Source organism: Adiantum capillus-veneris, chromosome 20 (assembly GCF_014529385.1).
Source record: "Adiantum capillus-veneris isolate H3 chromosome 20, ASM1452938v2, whole genome shotgun sequence".
NCBI lineage: Eukaryota > Viridiplantae > Streptophyta > Polypodiopsida > Polypodiales > Pteridaceae > Adiantum > Adiantum capillus-veneris.
This window is the reverse complement of record NC_140950.1, coordinates 46,388,518-46,408,593: the sequence shown is the minus strand read 5'-3', so window position 1 is coordinate 46,408,593 and position 20,076 is coordinate 46,388,518. Positions and strand designations below refer to the sequence as shown.

The 20,076-nt window shown below is 44.7% G+C and overlaps 1 pseudogene; it reads right to left on the bottom strand.

Annotated features, from left to right (window-relative positions):
- Positions 1–20,076, bottom strand: part of LOC147432456 (uncharacterized) — a 191,465-nt pseudogene that overhangs the window by 60,219 nt on the left and 111,170 nt on the right.

Here is a 20,076-nt window from a genome sequence, read left to right as displayed (position 1 = left end):
TGATCCCTCTTCGTGGCTGCATTGAGAGGTTTATAGTCCACACAAACTCTCCACTTACCATTCTTCTTTGGTGTGACTACTACTGGGGAGACCCATTCTGAGTCTTCGACAGGGTAGATGAAACCTGCCTGTAGCAAACTTCTCACTTCTTTAGGTAGTGCCTCTTGTTGGATTACTCCAAGTCTTTTGAGCCTTTGCACTACGGGTTTACTGCCTTCCTTGAGCTTTATGTGGTGTTGCACTACTGTAATTCGTGTGATCTTATCATAGCCATCAATGAACAAAGTAGTGAAGTTACCTAGCATGGAGACATACTCCTTCCTTTCTTCATCGGTTAACTCATTTGAGAGAATCCTTTGTAATTTACCTGCATCCTCTAAGGACTGCGTACCTGATGGTTCCTCTTAGTTTGTCGGGGGTTTTTCAGATTGTGTTAATCTTTTTGGGTCTTTAAGAATGACCCCCATCACTTCAATGCTACTGTCACTCCCATCAGTGGTAGTTGTCTCTTCTCATGAGGTGGACGAATAGTCGCTGGTGGAATCATCTTCTGAGGCTTCCAAGATCATGTTGCATTGCTTCCCAGTCCTCACATTGTAGAATATGGACTTCCCTTTAGCGTCCTTCATCTGAATCATTCCGGTGCTCCAGTCTTTCTTAGCTTCCATAGCCATGAGCCAGGGTCTCCCAAGAATGATAGGGCAACCCTCCCCTTTGTGTGGCATGACAAAGATGTCTACCTCCACTTCTGTATTGAATGCTTTTACTTTGATCGCATTCGCAATGCCCACGCATTTCATTCTTACATTATTTTCCATTTTGGCTTGGCAAGGTGCCGGCCTACTTATCTCTAGTCTTAGATGGTGCATCATTTTTTCACTCGTGACGCATATTTGTGCGCCACCATCTATGTAGACATTTTGAGATTCGTTGCTCCTTGATGTGAGCATCCATAGTTGGTAGGATGTCATCGAGATCCCTTCTAGAGATAGCCCCAACTATCCTTGGTCTTGATTTCCTGGTACTGACCATTTTCGTCCATTGCCTCCTCACTCTTGGTGCAAGGTGGAGTAATTGGAAAATCTTCGGGCTCTGCATCAACACATCCTGAACTAAGTCATAGGGTTTTGCATACTCACCTAGTGAGAAATCCACGATGTCTATCTTCTCTCGCGGTTTAGCTGCTTGCTTGCTAGCTAGACTCGGCCTTCCCTTTCATCTTCTCTTCTCTTTGAGAGGCTTCCTCGTGCCTGGCATGCTTCACTCCCATAGCATCCACTTCTTCTACCTTTGCTTTTCCTTTGTGCTTCTCTCAAACTGACTCTTCTACCTTTGCCTTCCCTTTAGCCTCCAAGCTAATAACACTCACTGCTTGGTTTACAGCAAGTGGTGGGGGTAGTGGTGGAATGAGAGGTTTTGGTGGCAGCTGTTGTTGTATAGGTGGTCAAAGGATCTGGACCGGTGGAATCGGCCCTGGTTGCCTGGGTGGTGGTGGTCTTGCCCTTGGCGGAGAGATCTGATTCTGTCTCCCCTCTCTATTGAAATTCTGCCTCCTTAGATGTGGGCAGTAATACATACCATGGTCGTCTTCCTCGCAATTGTAGGAGTAGTACCCTCTTGGTTCTACCTTTGTTGTCCCCTTTCTTGTTCTCGATTCCTGACAGGTGCATGCCCTTGTTGCACCAGATGCACGGATAAATTCTCTAGTTGGGTAGAGATGCGACTCAGCAGGTCTTGCTGCTCCTCTGATGCCTCTTGTGGTTGAGCTCTATGACTGGCTGTTGCAGTCACTGGGGTTGGTCGGACCGAGCTTGTTTCCTCTGACTCGTTTACTCTTGCTTGCATGCTTAGCTTCTTGTCTTTAAGGCAGGCTAATTCTACTGCCAACTCATATCTTGCAGGAAACCTTCCCTTCACCTTCTCTCTAAGCGGCGACCACAGACCAGCAATGAAACGGTCATTCTTTAGGAAATTAAGCGCTCCTTCTCCTTCCTCCAGTGAGGCAACCCATCTCTCCCATAAGTCCACAAACTTGGACTCATAGGTGGCATACACTAGCAGACCTCCCTGCTTCAATTCCATCACTGCCATAGCTTCTCCGAGGTTGTGCCTCCACCAAACCTCTTTACAAAGGCAGCCCGTAACACATCCCATGCATTCTTGGTAGCCTGGGGCAATGCATTGTACCAACACTTGGCCTCTACTTTCATTATTAGAGGAAAAATTCAAAGTCGTGAAGCATCGTCATCTTTGTTGGTGTCAAAAAAACTAATATCTAACCAACCCAAATGATTTTCTCATATTAAACTGATCACTTAATGTGGGAGAATAAACGGAAACAAGGGTTAAGATATAGACATGTGCTTATAGATCTATCTCAACACGGGGCCAATGGTAAAGTAGCCCAAATGAGATATGGTCTATCAAAGAGCAATGCTAACCAATGGAGCATAAGACCTTAGGGTTAGCTTCATTGAAGACCTCCAATAATGTGTGTAAAAGTCCTTTGACCTTAGGTAAGCTAGGGCTGAGCTTGAGGCGCGGGAACCCGACCTAGCTCGAGGTGCTTGTCCTGCTTGTCATGCTTGATGACTAAGGTGCTTGAGGTGCTTGATGATTGAGGTTCTTGAGATGCTTGAGGTGCTTAAGGATTGAGATGCTTGAGGTTCTTGACATGCTTGAGGTGCTCAAGGATTGAGATGCTTCAGGTGAGAACCCAGCCCAAGCTTAAAGTGCTTAAGGGCCAAGCTTGTGGTGGGAAGTGGGCCTATGCATGAGGGGTTGAGGTGTCAAAAAGTCAAAGATTCAATCCCTACAAGGAGGGGGTGAGCCCTACATGAGGGGGGATGAGAGAGAACACCCACACACTCACACAAGGCATGCATGGTACAAAGAAAGCAAAAGGGACACTTGTCAAGTTCCTCCTCATGTTGCTCTCATGGTGTGCCTAAAGCCTATTGGTTGGCCACCCAAGGGGTCCAATGATAATTTAGGGGATTTAATTAATTGATTTTGCATTTATCAAGTCCTCTCTCTCAAAGGGGAAAGGGGGACACTTGTCTCAAGGCTACCCTTGCTGCTTGTAATGCCTCGTGCTTATGATTGGCTAGGCCTGGGAGGGGTCCAATGATCTTCAAGCATGAGCTACAAGGGGGGGTCGACCAAAGCAAGCTAGGGGGTTGCTTAGGGGGTATACTCACCCACACACACTCACAAACACTCTCATTGTGTGCTAGGCAAGGTGCAAGAGCTCCATCTCCTTCTCCAAGCTCCTTGGGAAGTTGAGAGCCTACACCAACACTCTTGGCTATGGAATGCAAATCCAACCAAGAGCTATGCTTCAATGCTTAAGATTTCCATCTTCTCCATCTTCATTACTATGCTATTATGTCTGTTAAGCAAGAAGAGTGATGATAAGTGAGGAATTATTTCTTTCTCCTATGGAATACTTCTTCTTCCTCTTCCCTACCCCCATTCCTTGCTAGCTCTCTCCACCTTCGAAGGTGTTTGAGGTCTTGGGACTGAGGCTGGGGATAGTTAATGCATTCCACAACGTGCATGTTATGCTTATTGCAAGAAGGCTAATGGTTTATTGCAAGTAGATTAGTTACTTAATGCAAGTAGATTCATTGTATTGCAAGGAAGATTAATTGTTGCTTTAGGCACAAGTTGATGCATAAAAGTATACATCCTCATGCACTCAAATGATTGAGGGAACACAAAGACTAATGATGTGCACGAGTTCTTGATAGTTTTCAAGCTAAGATTGATTGTTGATATTATGCAAAAGCTTGGTGTTTGAAGCTTCCATCTCCATACTGCCAAAGAGGTCTCAAGGAATACAAAGATTGTATTGCACCAAGTCTCTCTTAATGAGAGAATCTATAATTTACAAATGCCTTTTGGGCTCCACATAAATCCGGTCCTCAGCTGTTGTCATATTCTCTAAAATCTCTCTCTCTCTCTCTCTCTCTCTCTCTCTCTCTCTCTCTCTCTCTCTCTCTCTCTCTCTCTCTCTCTCTCTCTCTCTTGCAAAGGTATTGCTCATGCCTAGTCAATTAAGTATTATGATTAAGTTGCTACTACCAATTAAGTTCACCATCTATGCTCTCAAAGTTGCTCACTCTAATTCTCTTAATTCCGCTATTCTCTAAGTTCATAGGTTATTTTCATTACATTGGTATCAGAGCATTTGGTTTCTCTTTTCTTGCTTAAGAATAAAGGTCCTTAAATAGTCTATAAATGGTTGATGTTGTTAATTATATTAGGGTAAGTGGAATTGGGATCTATTATCGGTTTTGTTGAGCCCAGTATGTGGGATATGGTGCACACCTCGGGAGCTTTGGACTTAATAATGGAGTCTTTTTAGACTTACCTACGGCTTTACCATTATTGAGCCATAAGAAGTCCGAAAGGAGCTAACCCTCGACAACTCTACTATGTTAGACCTACTCCTCTACTCTCTATAATTAACCACTTTGAGCCATGGGTGTAGATACTTAAGAGCCGATTTTCAAAGGCTAAGAGGAGTGGCAACTAAGGTTTTGAATTGCCAAATCATACACTAAGTACATACATAAATTTTGTTATCATGGCTGACAATAATCAAGAGAGTAGAACGAGTATTGATAAGTTTGATTTTGCACATGAAGGTGCTAATGATGATGCTCCCATGTTTATCAAGTGTCTTGTTTCTAAGTTGCAACAAGCTATGGGAAACCCAACCCTACAAGGTGAAGTTTTCCAACAACTTCATAGTTATGGGATTCTCCAAACTTCCCCAAAAGAGATAGCACCTGAGAAGTCTCTTCAAGAGATTTCCAAGAGAGGGCTCTCTACGGTGAGAGAAGAGGAGAACCCATATGGAGCGCTTAAACGATTACTAGCGGGCTTACCTCCATCCAAGAAGAAAGGTGAAGTCTCTACTATAGAGCCTTTCCCAAGAGAAGGAGAAAGAAGTGAGTCTCCCAATACTTCTGAAGATGTGGCTCCAAGAAGACGGCAGCCTCAACGATCTCCAACTCCCTCCAAGAGAGAAAGATTGCGAGAAAGTCCTTCTCCTCCTTATCACAAAAAGGAAGAGAGGTACTAAAAGAAGGAAAAGGAGAGAAAGAGGTCACCCTCGTCTCCATCTTCATCACCTTCCTCATATTCCAATGAAGGTAGCGGCTCTTCTCTCAAAGAGCCCAAAAGGAAAGGCCATCGCAAGTCCTATCCGGTATGGACAAGGTCCAAGAAGCTGAAGAAGTTCAAGCTCTCTCTCTCTCTCTCTCTCTCTCTCTCGCAAAGGTATTGCTCATGCCTAGTTGATTAAGTGTTATGATTAAGTTTCTACTACCAATTAAGTTCACCATCTATGCTCTCAAAGTTGCTCACTCTAATTCTCTTAATTCCGCTATTCTCTAAGTTCATAGGCCATTTCCATTACATTGGAGACTACACAAGCAACGTCAAAATCATCCAAAAAGCCGGTAGTGAGATCTTCTCCCTTCTGTCCACTGAACGTGGGGAAAGAAACACTTGCCATGGTAGTGACTCAAGAAATTACAAACCCCCTTTTTTTTAGTAACAATAGTAGCAGCTCATAGCGGCTTTTTACAGAGTTAGGTTGATAGATTCAAACAAGATAAAGATAGAAACATTAAAGGAATGGTGGTAATCCAATATGGGGCAAATGATAGGGTTTGGAGAATTAAGGATTTCTCCTAGCACCGCCGCACCGAATAGGTACACGATCTTCTATTGGTAGAAGATTTTCCTATCTACATAGATATTCACATGCATATGCTGCAGGAATCTGAATGGGAATGCTGTCGGCCCATTTTTCATCATGCACAGAGGGTGGAGTACTTACTTATACTCTTACCGTGCCAGTGTTGACGAGTCGGCACATCCATAGGAGGTTGTCGCCTATCATGGCTCTACCTTTCCTTCGTCGCTCAACACGTACGGGGTGATGGCGACATGTCTGACCACTCCCAGCCTCTTGGCTAGTAGCAATTGCAGATAATTTCCGTAGTCGGCGCGCTGCATGAATTCTACTCCATTCAGCTACAACTTGTCTCCAGCCCACTAGGTTTCACTCGTGGTGGAGAGCTTCTTCAGGATAAGTTGTACAAGGAGAGGAGGAAGACCCTCTACCCATCTTCCAAAAAGTGGACTGGTAGTACTCGCATGCGTCGTGCGAATCGGTAGGTGACCTTCCGCCGCTTAGCTTCGGATGACTTCCTCTTTGGCAAGCTGGGTATGGCCCGGCTCTCTGAGATTGAAGCACTTGCTTGGCCAGATGCTTCTCCCTTCGGGGTCATGTGTTTCCAAACTGGCTTATCTTTTCCTTACCTTTGGCCGGCTCTCTGAGCTTGAAGCACTTGCTTGGCCAGATGCTTCTCCCTTCGGGGTCATGTGTTTCCAAACTGGCTTATCTTTTCCTTACCTTTGGCTCGAGCAGCCCCTTTAGGCCATTTTGGAGTATACGTTATAACTTTGACTGCAGTTTCTTTAGGGAAGAGAGGCCTCACCGTTTTCTTTCCTCCTTTTATGTGGATGACTTCTTCGCGATGAATGTCGATGTAGATGATTTCAGCCCCTTCGCTGCCTTTGTTGCTGGCACTCATTGACAGTGTGTTTTGGTTGACAACAGTGATAGCACTTCATATACCTCCCACTTGATGCTCTCAATTTGTGGTTAGAATGAGCAACACGAGATGGGGAGCTTACCTCTTGAATACTGACGACACTACGGCCTCCTTAGTCTCCTCCTCTTCCGTCCTCCAGTTAGAGAATTCCTTCAGCCATTCGTCCATGATTGATGGCGTGCGTCACTTTTAGCATTGTAACTTGAAGGTTTCTTAAAAGCCCTCCTCCATGTGAGCACCAAATGACGGGAGCAAAGCGATACCCGAACCCCAACGGCCTCTAGAACTCCGGGGGTCGATGGCACGCCTCAAACCGGTCACGGTAAAGCAAACTGGGGGCACCACCTAGCTTTGAGCGGCTAGGACGCAGACCACGGTGATGTGAACACCGCAAACTTATACACACACACACACAGAGAGAGAGATTGACAAATGATGAAAACCCTCGGGGGTGTGAGGAAGAATTATTTCTGCATTATTTACAATGACCTTCCTTCCGACGAGCTGGCACACCGTGGTGATAGAGAGGTAGGGAGAAGAGATGATGGAGAAGCCTTTTCAGACATTCCACGTGGCACAACAACTGGGGAGCAAGGTGCTGACTAGCCAGGAGGTCAACCATGAGAGGTGATGGAGCTAAAGAGGCGCTAGGCCTGGGTAGGTGAAGGATTAGCGGTGATGTGTGTGTGTGTGTGTGTGTGTGTGTGTGTGTGTGTGTGTGTGTGTGTGTGTGTGTGTGTGTGTGTGTGTGTGTGTGTGTGTGTGTGTGTGTGTGAGAGAGAGAGAGAGAGAGAGAGAGAGAGAGAGAGAGAGAGAGAGAGAGAGGTCTATACTACTCTATTAAGGAGCCAAGGATTCTAACATCCACATGGATAAAAGAGCTGCTCACAATTGCTGCTAGAATTCCGTGCTTACTTGAAGTACACAACCCAAGGCTTGGTTGCCATCATGGCCCATAAGCAAGCAGAAAGAAAGCAGGTACGTCATGAATATGAATCGGCAGCCTAACAGACACCACCACTTGTAGCCTCTGCTAGACTCCTGTGGTCTATTGCTTAATGGTAGATCTGCACTAAAGCTTATCAATAGCCTTTGATGTAGCTTACCTAGCCCAAAAAGAAGGCAATAAGGCACCATCATGCACACAATAAAGTGGATGGGAGGCCGGCCTATAGAAAGGGAGTTGAAGACCCTCCAATCGCTAGGAGGTGAAGATGCTGCAATGAGCCTTCCAATAGTTGGGGTAGTTTAGAGAGAGAGAGAGGGAGAGAGAGAGATTTTAGTAACAATGGTACTCTTATTTGACTCTCTCTTCATGTGGATGTCGTATGTAATTCTCTTTGCGCACTTTTTTAGGACATCTTGCCCCTTCCTGGATCACCTTGCTTGCATGATCACGGTTAGATATGACTGATCTCTCTCTCTCTCTCTCTCTCTCTCTCTCTCTCTCTCTCTCTCTCTCTCTCTCTCTCTCTCTCTCTCTCTCTCTCTCTCTCTCTCTCTCTCTCTCTCTCTCTCTCTCTCAAACCTCTGTAATGAGTCGACATGGCCTTTTGTAGGAAAATGGTTTTGCTTTAATGAATCAACGGTAATTGAAAATGGTTTTGTTTATTAAAGCAAATGGTTTTGCTTTAAAAAATCAATAGTATTGCCAAAGTGTGCTATTGCTAATGCTACAAATGTTGCCATGTGTCGATCTTGTCTTTGTTCATCATCAGATGCAATTTGTTTGACTCTAACCATGCAATTTTTTTGACTCTAACCATGCACACACTCATATTGAGGGAAGGTCAGTTGAAAGAAACTATCGTGCTACGGAATGTGGCCTGACTATCTCTGTGCAACATAGCAACGGTATGCATACAAGGAAAAGAAGAGAGAGAGAGAGAGAGAGAGAGAGAGAGAGAGAGAGAGAGAGAGAGAGAGTAATAGATTCTCCAATAGGTGCAGGAGAATGCCAGTGCCATAGCCTTGCAAATAGAGTGAAGAGAAGATTGGTGGAGGGAATCAAGATTAAAATATGCAACCATAGGGATGGCTACTTTTTTTATGGGGTTCAATAAAATCACAATACATCCATGAACTTATGATGGCATTCCATAGCTGAAAATAGCCATCACTACCTAAGTGGATTTGTTGCTTGCATAATTGTGTAGACCTTAGAGTAGCAATCACCTTCTTGATCACTACATATTTTTTCACAAACCTGTTATGCTTGCAATCATGAGAATGAGCAAGGGGTAGAGAATGTTGTGCTTCAAAGATGGCTAGAAGGGATTGGCGTTGCAAGGTAGAGTGGACCATGTAGCCATAGCTTGGGCGAGGTTGGTGGCTACTTTCAAAATCATTGTCATGGTTCTACAATGAAACACTCGAACAAAAGTTGCATGCTTCAATTTTTGGCCAAAGAGAAGAATACTATAACGTGTCTCTCCAAGCCTCTCTCCGAAATGAATGTTGTCTCATGGAGTGCATTGATTGCAGGATATGTCCAACATGTCAAGGTTAGGAAGAAAATTGATTTCAGTAGATGCAGAGAGAGGGAATTTCTCCAAATGCAATCGTGTACACATGCACCTTGAAGGCATTTGGCATTTCACAAAATACTGATATGGACCAAAAAAAAAAACACGATCATATTGTTAGTCAAGGGTCGTTGAAAGAAAACATCATGCTTGGCACTGCCTTGGTCGACATGTATGCCAAATGTGGTGCACTTCATAAAGCACAAAAAGTGCTTGAGGAGCTTCCTCTCCAGGATGTCGTCTCTTGGAATGCATTGATTGCATGATATGCCCAACTTGGGCAGGGACAAGGGGCTCTGGGTGTTTTTCACCTAATGCAAAGCAAGGGTGTCTCTCTAGATGCAATCCAATCACATACAATCTAGGCGAATTTCAGTTAATGGGAAGCGGGGAATTCTCTTCATATGCAATGTTGTCTCAAGGAGTGCATTGATTGCAAGATTATGTCCAACAAGGTAAGACTAGGAAAGAGAGAGTTTTTTTTGGCAGATGTAGTGAGAGGGCATCTCTCCAAATGCAATCATGTACACTTGCACCTTGAAGGCATGTGGCATTACACAAGATGCTGATATGGGCAAAACATTCACGAAGACATTGTTAGTCAGTGGTTGTTGAAAGAAAACTTCGTGCTTGGAAACTACCTTGGTCGACATGTATTCCAAATGTGGTGGCACTTCATAAAGCACAAAACATACTTGAGGAGATTCCTGTCTAGGATGTCATCTCTTGGAACACACTGATTGCGAGATATGTCCAAATTGGGTAGGGCCAAGAAGCTTCCGGCTGTTTTCAATGGATGGGAAGCAAGGTTGTCTCTCCAAATGGAATTACAAATGTTTTGGGTTGTTTTCATCAAATGCATCGTGCTTGGCACTGCCTTGGTTGACATGTATGCCAAATGTGGTGCAGTTTATAAAGCACAAAAAGTGCTTGAGGAGATTTCTGTCCGGCATGTCATCTCTTGGAATGCACTGATTGTAGGATATGCCCAACTTGGACAAGGCCAATGAGCTATGAGCGTTTTTCAATGGATGTGAATCACATATGCTCTGGGTTATTTTTAGCTATTGCAAAGTGAGGATGTCTCTCCAGATGCAATGTTGGCTCAAGGAGTGCATTGATTGCAGGATATGTCCAGCAGGGTTAGGTCAAGAAGAGAGAAAGCTATTTTCAGCGGATGCAAAGAGGGGGCATCTCTCCCAATGCAATCATGTGAACTTGCACCGTGAAGGCATGTGGCATTATTGAAGATGCTGATATAGGAGAAAAAATTCACGATGCTATTGTTAGTCAAGGGTTGTTGAAAGAAAACATCATGCTTGGCACTACCTTGGTCGACATGTATGCCAAATGTGGTGCACTTCATAAAGCACAAAAACTGCTTGAGGAGCTTCCTATCTGGGATGTCATCTCTTGGAATACAATGATTGAAGATATTCCCAACTTGAACCAAGTCTTAAGTTCAAGATTTGTCACATTGAGATTTGAGGTCTCTTGATGTGTTCTTATGACCAAAAAAACGTATATTCTCTCTCTCTCTCTCTCTCTCTCTCTCTCTCTCTCTCTCTCTCTCAGCATTGCTTGAAATGTGGAAGTGTCGAGAGCTCGATATTTCTTGAAGCTCCTTAACATAACATATCAAAGTAGAGTCACGCTTCAAATTTGAGGACTACATGTGGATTTGTGTTGAAAGAAAAGGGCAATTTATTTGTGGCCTTCAAAAAAAAAAACACCTTTCAAATGGCCTTCAAGAAGAAGAGTGGAGTCACCCTACAAATGACACATGGGTGCTTGTAGAGCTCCTCTCTCTCTCTCTCTCTCTCTCTCTCTCTCTCTCTCTCTCTCTCTCTCTCTCTCTCTCTCATGATGGTGCCCCACGCAAGGGAATAATAGATTTTCAACACATACACCCCTACTCTATTTGCATGCATGTGCACTCCTCCTCTGTTCGCATACCATGTCCTTGGGGTGTGAGAGAGTGATTTTGTGAATGTACTCAGCATCCTACTTTTCTACATCCGTCATGCTCTCTCAATTTTGGATTATTTGAGACCAAAATTTGCAAGAAGTATCTTCAACAAGCTAAAATTATAAAATCTTGGCTAGATTCCAAGGTTGTCTTGAGTGATGGATATCGTAAAATTCCAAGGTTGTCTTGAGTGATGGATATCGTAAAATTTAGTGTAAATACCAGCAATAGGCTTTGTCCTTATTTATTTTAAAACTACTTCAATTAGGAGAAGTATTTCTGGCAAGCCCTATCCTCTCTCTCTCTCTCTCTCTCTCTCTCTCTCTCTCTCGCTCTCTCTCTCTCTCTCTATAGCTCTCTCTCTCTCTCTCTCTATAGGGAAAGTAAAGTTTGCCTTCAAAAGGAAAAGTACCATCAACCTATTTCTTTTAACTTCAAAGGCTGAAAGGCTGAAAAGATTTATAGGTTCCAAACTTCACAGAAATGAGACACATGAAGGGCTTCTTTGGCCTTGAACTTTTTAAGCTGCATTATATATAGTATAGACTAGAGTGTGACCCGCGTGTTGTTGCGGCTAAAGTGTAATCCCACTTACATACACACATATACATATCTCTCTTTCTCTCTCTCTCTCTCTCTCTCTCTCTCTCTCCATGCTCAGGTTTTCCCATTGTAGGTGTAGGTAGTGTCAATCTGACTCCAAGACCATTTGACTATGTCTCTTTGCGTAAAGCTACAATTTGCAATGTGCATGTCCTTAGGGTTAGAAGTAGAAAGATGCATAGAGATGCCCTACACGAGGTTTTAGCTCAACATTGCTCAACATATGGAAGCATTGAGAGTTTGAGATTTTAGAATCCCTTTAAGAGAAAGTATCAAATGCTATGAAATCTTTATCGAAATAGTAAGAGCTAGGTCTTCTTTGTGTTCTAGAATGTTAGTGCCCACCCTCCACCTTGCAAGTGGGGAGGCTCATAGAAGGGGAGGTCGGTGGGGGTGTCCTCATCGAGGGGTCTCAAAAAATTTATTGAGATCTATATGGATGACTTGTATGTGCATTTAGGTTATAAGATCCAAACATATTTCCCATCTTGCATTTGTCTTTGAAAAATGTAGACTCTACAAGATTTGTCTAAATCTTGAAAAATGCATTTTCATGGTTTGCCAAGGGAAAATTATAGAACATATTGTCTCCAAGAATGTCACTTTAATTGATATGGATAAAATCACGATCATTATGAAATTGCTAAGAACTATGAATGTGAAAGAGGTACAACATTTCATGGGACCCTGTGGATATTATCAAAGATTCATCTACAACATAGTCATAGTCCGACCTCTTTATGCATTAAGAGTCTTATTTGAATGGATTGAAGAATGTGAGCAAGCTTTTCAAAAGTTAAAAGGTGCATTGGTTTTTGCACCAATCCTTAAAGCACCACACTGAAATAAGATTTTCCATGTGCATATTGATGCATCAAACTTTTCAACTGGGTGTATACTCATGTAGCCTGGTGATTGAAATATGGAATTTCCAATTTTCAATGCCATTCGTCATTTGAATGCTACGGAGAAGAGCTATACCACTACTGAGTGCAAAGGACTTAGAATGATCCATGCTATAAAGAAATTTTGGCATTATTTAATTGGCAAACAATTCACATTCTTTGCAGATCACTTGGTAAACAAGCCATGTAATAATGGTACGATAGTAATATGGTTCATCATCTTACTAGAATTTGATTCCTAGTAGTAGTCAAAAAAGGGGCTACTCATCAACAAGCAGATCATCTATCTCACATCACAAATGGAGAAGCTCTAGTCGGTTTGTATGATGTCTATCCTTCAAACATAGAGATGATTCCTAAGTGGTCAAAAAATATAATTCCTCTTCTAAATTTTGGAAGAGCATTGCCTGAGAGGAATCTAGCCGACACAACCAAACTCATTGAGCAAGAATCACCATATCAATTAATCAAAGACGATTGTACAAGAGAGGAAGTGATAGAATTTTTTGAATGTGCATAGAGACACATGAGAAAATCTTGTGTCTTACCGAAGCCTGTATTGGCTTATGTTGCTACCACTTTGCACTGTCTCAAGAGAATGGGTGTTTATTGGCCAACCATGTCTGGCGATGTACCCGGATTTGTTTCCAGTGGTACACAATGCCGAGCAAAGAAGCCTTTAGTCCATTCCACCTTGTTTTGCATTGCTATTGCACCAAAATGGGGTAGATATTGTTAGGAAATAGAGAGAGAGAGAGAGAGAGAGAGAGAGAGAGAGAGAGAGAGAGAGCGCACAGACGATATATGTAGTTCACGTCCACGAGAAAGCATCCACTCAATGTCTTTAGTATTTCAAAACAAGAAGTATATTACAAAGAGATTATACCCTTTTGGATCTCCCACCTTGCTTCACTCTCACCACCCGTCGTCCACCTTATTGCATCAACTTCACAATGCATCACAATGCTTCACCTCTTCAATCTGTTTTTGTGTGTAGAAAAAGCCTCCTTGTATATGCCAAAAGGGCTGCCCTCTCTCATGAGAGGCAGTCTTGTGTAGCCACCCTTGTGTAGATAAGTCCGAGTTGAATTCTCCCATGCACCCATGTGTGGCCATCCTTCAGAAGACAAGTCTGATTTGAAATTGGTCACCGGCCATTGACTACTGGCCATTGGCCGACCGATCGACAGTTTTCTGACCACTTTTTCATCCTCGTCCAGCCATAATATTTCAGCGAAAACGAATATTCCGGTGAAATTGGCCGTGGAAATTTTGGTTTTCTACTGAGTGCGTTTTCTTCACGTACAATGGCTTCTCCTCATAACAGGGGCCTTACAAATGTGTGTTTCTAATAGAAAAAATTACAAGGGGTAAATCAAGCTCCATACTTAACAAATATGTCATCCTTTATCCATCCAAAAAACCATTTCTTGACGTTATACCAAAGGTGCATCAAAATGCCATTCAAGTTGAAGCGAGTTCATATGCACTGATAGAGGGACAACTCTATAGGTGAGGGTCTCATAATAATCTCCCCATATGTGCTTCAAGAACTGAATATATTCATATATTGGAGCAAGCTCATAAAGGACTAGTAGGAGGTCATTGCTCGGCCAAAACAACCACTAAATGCATATTAGCAGTTGGGAGTGGGTGGCCTATCGTACTTTGGAATGTTGAGGCTTATGTCAAATCGTGTGATGAATGTCAATGCACTAAGCCACCAATCTTCAAAGATAACATGCCGCTTAGACCAATAATGGGAGAATGTGATTTTGCAAAGTGGGGCATAGACTTTTTTGGGCCAGGCAATCCTCCAACACATCGCACACATGCTCAATATATCATAGTGACAATAGATTATCTAATAAAATGAGATGAAGCTCAAGCTACCATGAAATCACATGCTCGTACCACTACCAAATTCTTGTATGAACAAGTTTTCGCAAGATTTAGACTGCCTATATAAATTGTGAGTGATCGGGGTATACACTTTCTTAATGACATCATTAAACATATGTTGGATCAACTCATAGTCATTCATAGAAAGTCTGCACCTTATCATCCACAAGATAATGGTTAATAAGATCATATGCACGGTACTCACCAAGATTGTTACGAACTCAATAATTGATTTGGACCAAAAGTTGCATTCTGCATTATGGGCATATCATGTCGCCCATAAAACAGTCATTGGCACACCCTTTAATATGGTTTATGGCTTGGATGCAATTCTCCCATTAGAATTCTTGATACCCACTCTAAGGGTAGCCAATCAATTGGACTGGAATGGACTTGTTTTGTCAAAAAGACTTATGCAGTTCGAAAAGCTAGGAGAGACAAGACTATGAGGGATAGCTCCAATATACGCCCAAAAATGAAGGCACAAGAGGTTTCATGATGCACTTATCACCACAAAAAACTATTAAGGTGGATGACCGCCTATATGTTAAAACAATACAGGGAGGACCTTTTGTGATTGTCAACACTTCCAACAATGGAGCCTTAAAAATCGCAATACTGGATGGAGAAGAGATGTCCAATTGGATTAGTGGTAGTCGTTGGTACAGCCAAATGCTCTCGACGGTAGAAGATGCCCCATGCAGTGATATATATGCAAGTTGGTGCATGGTATGGTGGTAGTGTGGCTATGAAGTGTGGCTGCAGCGAGGTGGATGTGGAAATGTAGGTTTGATGTGGCTTTTTGGTCTGATGGTATGTTGCCAGGCACTAAATTGGATGGTGGCCTCATGTTTCCGAAGTGATGGTTTTATGTGCTAAAATGTGGTGCTTGATGTGTTTTTCAAGCAGGTCCAGGCGGCTCGTCAAACGGAGCTCGGATGTGCAATATATGGCAAGTTGAAGTGGGATGTGTTTGCAGATCCTCACCGGATTGGGTGGGCACAGGTGGTTGGTCAAGGTGGGTGTGAAATCATACACGGGAAGTGCTCGAGTTGTGGAGCACGCCGGTATTTTTGGATTGAGAATCGGGCTTCTAGATGGAAAGTTATGGACAGTCAAGTTTTGACAGGGACCAGTTTCGAGGCGGTTGGGGGCGCATTGGGAAACGCGCCATTGGGTGTTTTCTCAAGCTCGCCAGGTGTCTAGTGGGTAGTATGCAGCATGTGATGCTAGTCGGAGTCGACGGCACCTGAATCGGAGTCCGGAGCATGGAGATATGCTTGCTCGAGGTTGGCAGTTCGTAGCGAATGTGGATGGTCGGATGTTTTTTTCCATGTTTGGGACACGCCGTTTGAGGCCGTCGAGGCATCATGATGCAGAGCCAGGAGGTGCGATTGGAGTTGGGAATGTCGGGTGTTAACCGGACCAAATGGCCGGTGCATTGGATGATTATGCAGAGAGTGGCAAGGCATGCCTGCGAAGGTGCATGTTCGTGTGAGGATATGGGACCCGCCTCTTTGAGAACTTTAGTAAAGAGGAAAAAAAGAGAAGGGCTAACTCAAGAGGCAACGACGCCGCTGTCGTTGCCTCACGAGTTGATTTTGAAAGTCTTTGCTTCTAAAGGAAGGAAAGATGGAAGGAAAAAGAAAGGGAAAGAGAAGAGAAGCGTAGCCCTAGAGGGAGACAAAGAAAAGTACAGAAAAAAATAAAAAGAAGAGAAAGGAAAAAAAGAAGAAAAGAAGGAGGAAAAAAAAAAAGGGGGGGGGGGGGAGGGGGGGGGGGGGGGGTGTCTCCTTTTTGGTGAATGTGCGACAAAGAAAAAGGGGTCTTTTTGCTTTTGCACATACGAGCAAACGGAGAAGTCCGTGCACAAGGGAAGGCCATGAAAGCTTGAAGGAGTTGCGAGGAGCTGGAGGGTGCTCGCCCTCGTGCCGTTTTGGTTATGTGCGGCATTGTAGTCGTGATTGTGGGGCTTTTTTGGCCTTTTGGGCTCACCCGTTTGGAGCAAGAGGAGCTCACGGAGGGAGCAGGGGCCATGGAGAACTCCATGTAGGGCTTGAGCGGGGCTTGCCCCTTTTGTGCTTTTTGATGAACACTGGTTGCGGCGGCGGTCTTGTACTATCTTTTGGTGTGAATGAAAAAGAAGTTATCTCATTACAATCAAGTTTTTTTGCGTCATCTCGCCCCCTTTCCCCCCTTCTCTTCTGCTCTCGTGTGTATGTGTGCGGGCATGTGCGGCAAGTGTTGCCCCCCGACAAAGTGGTGCAGAGAGAGAGAGAGAGAGAGAGAGAGAGAGAGAGAGAGAGAGAGAGAGAGAGAGAGAGAGAGAGTGGTGTTTTGAGCGTGTGGGAGAGCGCAAAGGCTATTGCATTGGTGCGTGTGTGAAGTGTGGTGCTCCGCACGGGTGTGCGCACGTTGTAGCGGTGTGATTTTGGATCGGTTGGTAGACGGTACGTCGATCAAAGAAGGATTTCAAGTGGATTGGGGTGCAGTGTGTGCCCTGGGCTATAGGAGGCAGCCATGTTGGCACGCTGGGCGTGCTCCCCATTCCCCCTCTCCATCTTCTGGTGACCCCACTGAGGAGCGCATTGATTGCTGCTCGGTGATGTGATTGGAAGCAAGCATGTGGCAAAGCAGTGGCCCGATCTTTAGTGGAAGCGAGGATGCGGATGAGTGGCTGGCGGATTTTGAGTTGTTCCTGCTATCATTGCAGATGACAGGTGATGATGACAAGGTGCGTACGGTGCCCTTGGTGCTGCGAGGAAAAGCAAAGGCTTGGTTTGATGATCTGCAGGCAGCAGACAAACATATTTGGACAGGTTTTAAATAGCGGTTCTGTTGTAGTTTCGCAAGGTCGTGTCGGTGAATGAAGTGGAAGCGCAGATTAAAGGCCTGCGGCGGCAAGATATAAGTGCCAATTTTGAGGTTTTTGTGGCTGAGTTTGAAGCTTGCTGGAGGCAGTTGGTGGCTGTTATGCATGTGGTTAATGGCGATTGCTTCAAGATGGAAAAGTTTCTTGCGTGTCTGCATCCTGTGGTTCGTGAGAAGGTTGATGATGAAGAGCCGCGAAGTTATGGAGAAGCGGTCCAAGTGGCCAAGGTCAAGAGCAAGAAAATGAAAAGAAAGATGGAGCGCGGATTGCTTAAGCCGGTAGAGTATGCGCGTATTGTAGCAGAAGGGTGTTCTTTGGGCCCGTCAAGGATGGTGCCAATGATGCGAAGTATGCAGCCTGTTGAGGTAAGGCCAATGGTGAATTTTGCTTGTTCGGAGGTGCCTGTTTGCAGAATGCTAGTGCCAATGGTGGATGTGCTTGCCAACGAGGGTAAGCCATGTGTTCAAGAGACTCTGTGTGCATCAAAGATGGTAGATGTCAAGTGCCAAGTGAAGCTTGAAGAGGCAATAGAGCCTCTTCTTGTGGAGTCTTTGCTCGAGAAGATGGCAGGTTATGGCCAGGTTGTAGGTACCAAGAGCTTGGATTTGGAAGATGAGAGTGTGCAGAGCCAAGTTGACAGTAGCCAAGCTTTTTTGGAGCTGCTAAAGGATGTGAATACAGGTGCTGAGTCGGCCTATGGCAATGATGGTGATGGGAGTTTGAGCTCGAGTTTGTGGGATACAGGTGAAGAGGACGGGTCCACGTCCTATGGCGAAGAGACGGACTCTAGTGAGCCTAAGATGGTACAGGTAGAGCTGCCTGGTTTCGTATATAAAGATGTGATGGTTGCCAATGTGGTTGAAGAGCAGGTGGAAATCCCCAAGCTTGGGGCTGAGGATATGCATGCAAAGGTTTTGTGCGGCACCATGCTTATGGTGATGTTGGTTAAAGTGGCCGTGCAGTGTGCTTTGATAGTGAGGCAGGTGCGGAGCTTGGCCAAAGAGGAAGCTGCCATGGAGGTGGAAAGTGAACAGGTTGAAGAGGATGGTTTGCAAGAGGCATTGGTGGAGCCATGTGGCTCTCTTGGTTCGGATGAGCATGAGGATACGGTGTTTGAGGATGCCACAGGCATGGACTGCGATGGTATGATGCCATTAGAGAGGCCTTTGGGTGATGAACAGGTGCATTTGGCCATGGGTAAAGAAGAAGAGCAGGCTAACGGTGTTGTGAAGCCGTCAAGGGAGATGTGCCATTGGGTCGTGAAAGCCATGCTTATGAGTGCAGCATTGCAGTGGGCATGTCGCCAGTTTAGGAGTCTGTGGAGGAGTCCTCCACTTTACATGGTTGAGTGGGAGGGTCAGGTTTGTCCGTCGATGTTGGTTTGTCCATCAATGCTGGTATGTCTGTTAGTGTGGTCGTTGGGCAAAGTGGTGAGCACGATAGTGCTCTTTTGAGTGTTGGGATGCCATTGGCTACGTGGAGCAGTGAGGCTATGTTGTGTGCACTATTGTGTTTGTGTTGGGGTGCAACACTACAGGGAATTGCTACTTGTGGATGGACAAGACCAGTGCCAAGTGTTTGACCCTAGTGGATGATAGTGGATAAAGCAGGGAGTTGGGCAACCCGCCTAAACGAAGGCCAGCAGGCAGGAGCTATGTATATATTGTACATACAGATTGTGGTGTGGTTTGAGGTTTGCTCAGTGTTGGTCTGGTTATGTCGTTTTGGTATGCAGCGAGTATGCTTTTGGTTGAGCATAAATACTCAATAAGAGGGTGGTAAATGATGGTACAGCCAAATCCTGTCGACGGTAGAAGATGGCCCATGCAGTGATATATATGCAAGCTGGTGCATGGTATGGTGGTGGTGCGGCTATGAAGTGTGGCTGCAGCAAGGTGGATGTGGAAATATAGGTTTGATGTGGCTTTTTGGGCCGATGGTATGCTGCCAGGCACTAACTTGGATGGTGGCCTCATGTGTCCGAAGTGATGGTTTTGTGTGATGAAATGTGGTGCTTGATGTGTTTTTCGAGCAGGTTTAGGCGGCTCGTCAAACGGAGCTCGGATGTGCAAGATATGTCAAGTTGAAGTGGGATGCGTTTGCAGATCCTCACCGGATTGGGCGGGCACAGGTGGTTGGTCAAGGCGGGTGTGAAATCATACACGGGAAGTGCTCGAGTTGTGGAGCACACCGGTCTTTTTGGATTGAGAATCGGGCTTTTGGATGGAAAGTTATGGACAGTCAAGTTTTGACAAGGGTCAGTTTCGAGGCAGTTGGGGGTGCATTGGGAAACGCGCCATTGGGTGTTTTCTCAAGCTCGCCAGGTGTCTGGAGGGTAGTATGCAGCATGTGATGCTAGTCGGAGTCGACGGCACCTGAATCGGAGTCCGAAGCATGAAGATATGCTTGGCCGAGGTCGGCAGTTCGTAGCAAACGTGGATGGTCGGATGTTTATTTTCATATTTGGGATACGTCGTTTGAGGCCGTCGAGGCATCATGATGCAGATCCGGGAGGTGCGATTGGAGTTGGGAATGTTGGGTTTTAATCGGACCAAATGGCCGATGCATTGGATGAGTATGCAAAGGGTGGCAAGGTATGCATGCGAAGGTGCATGTTCGTGTGAGGATATGGGACTCGCCTCTTTGTAAACAGGAAAAAAAGAAA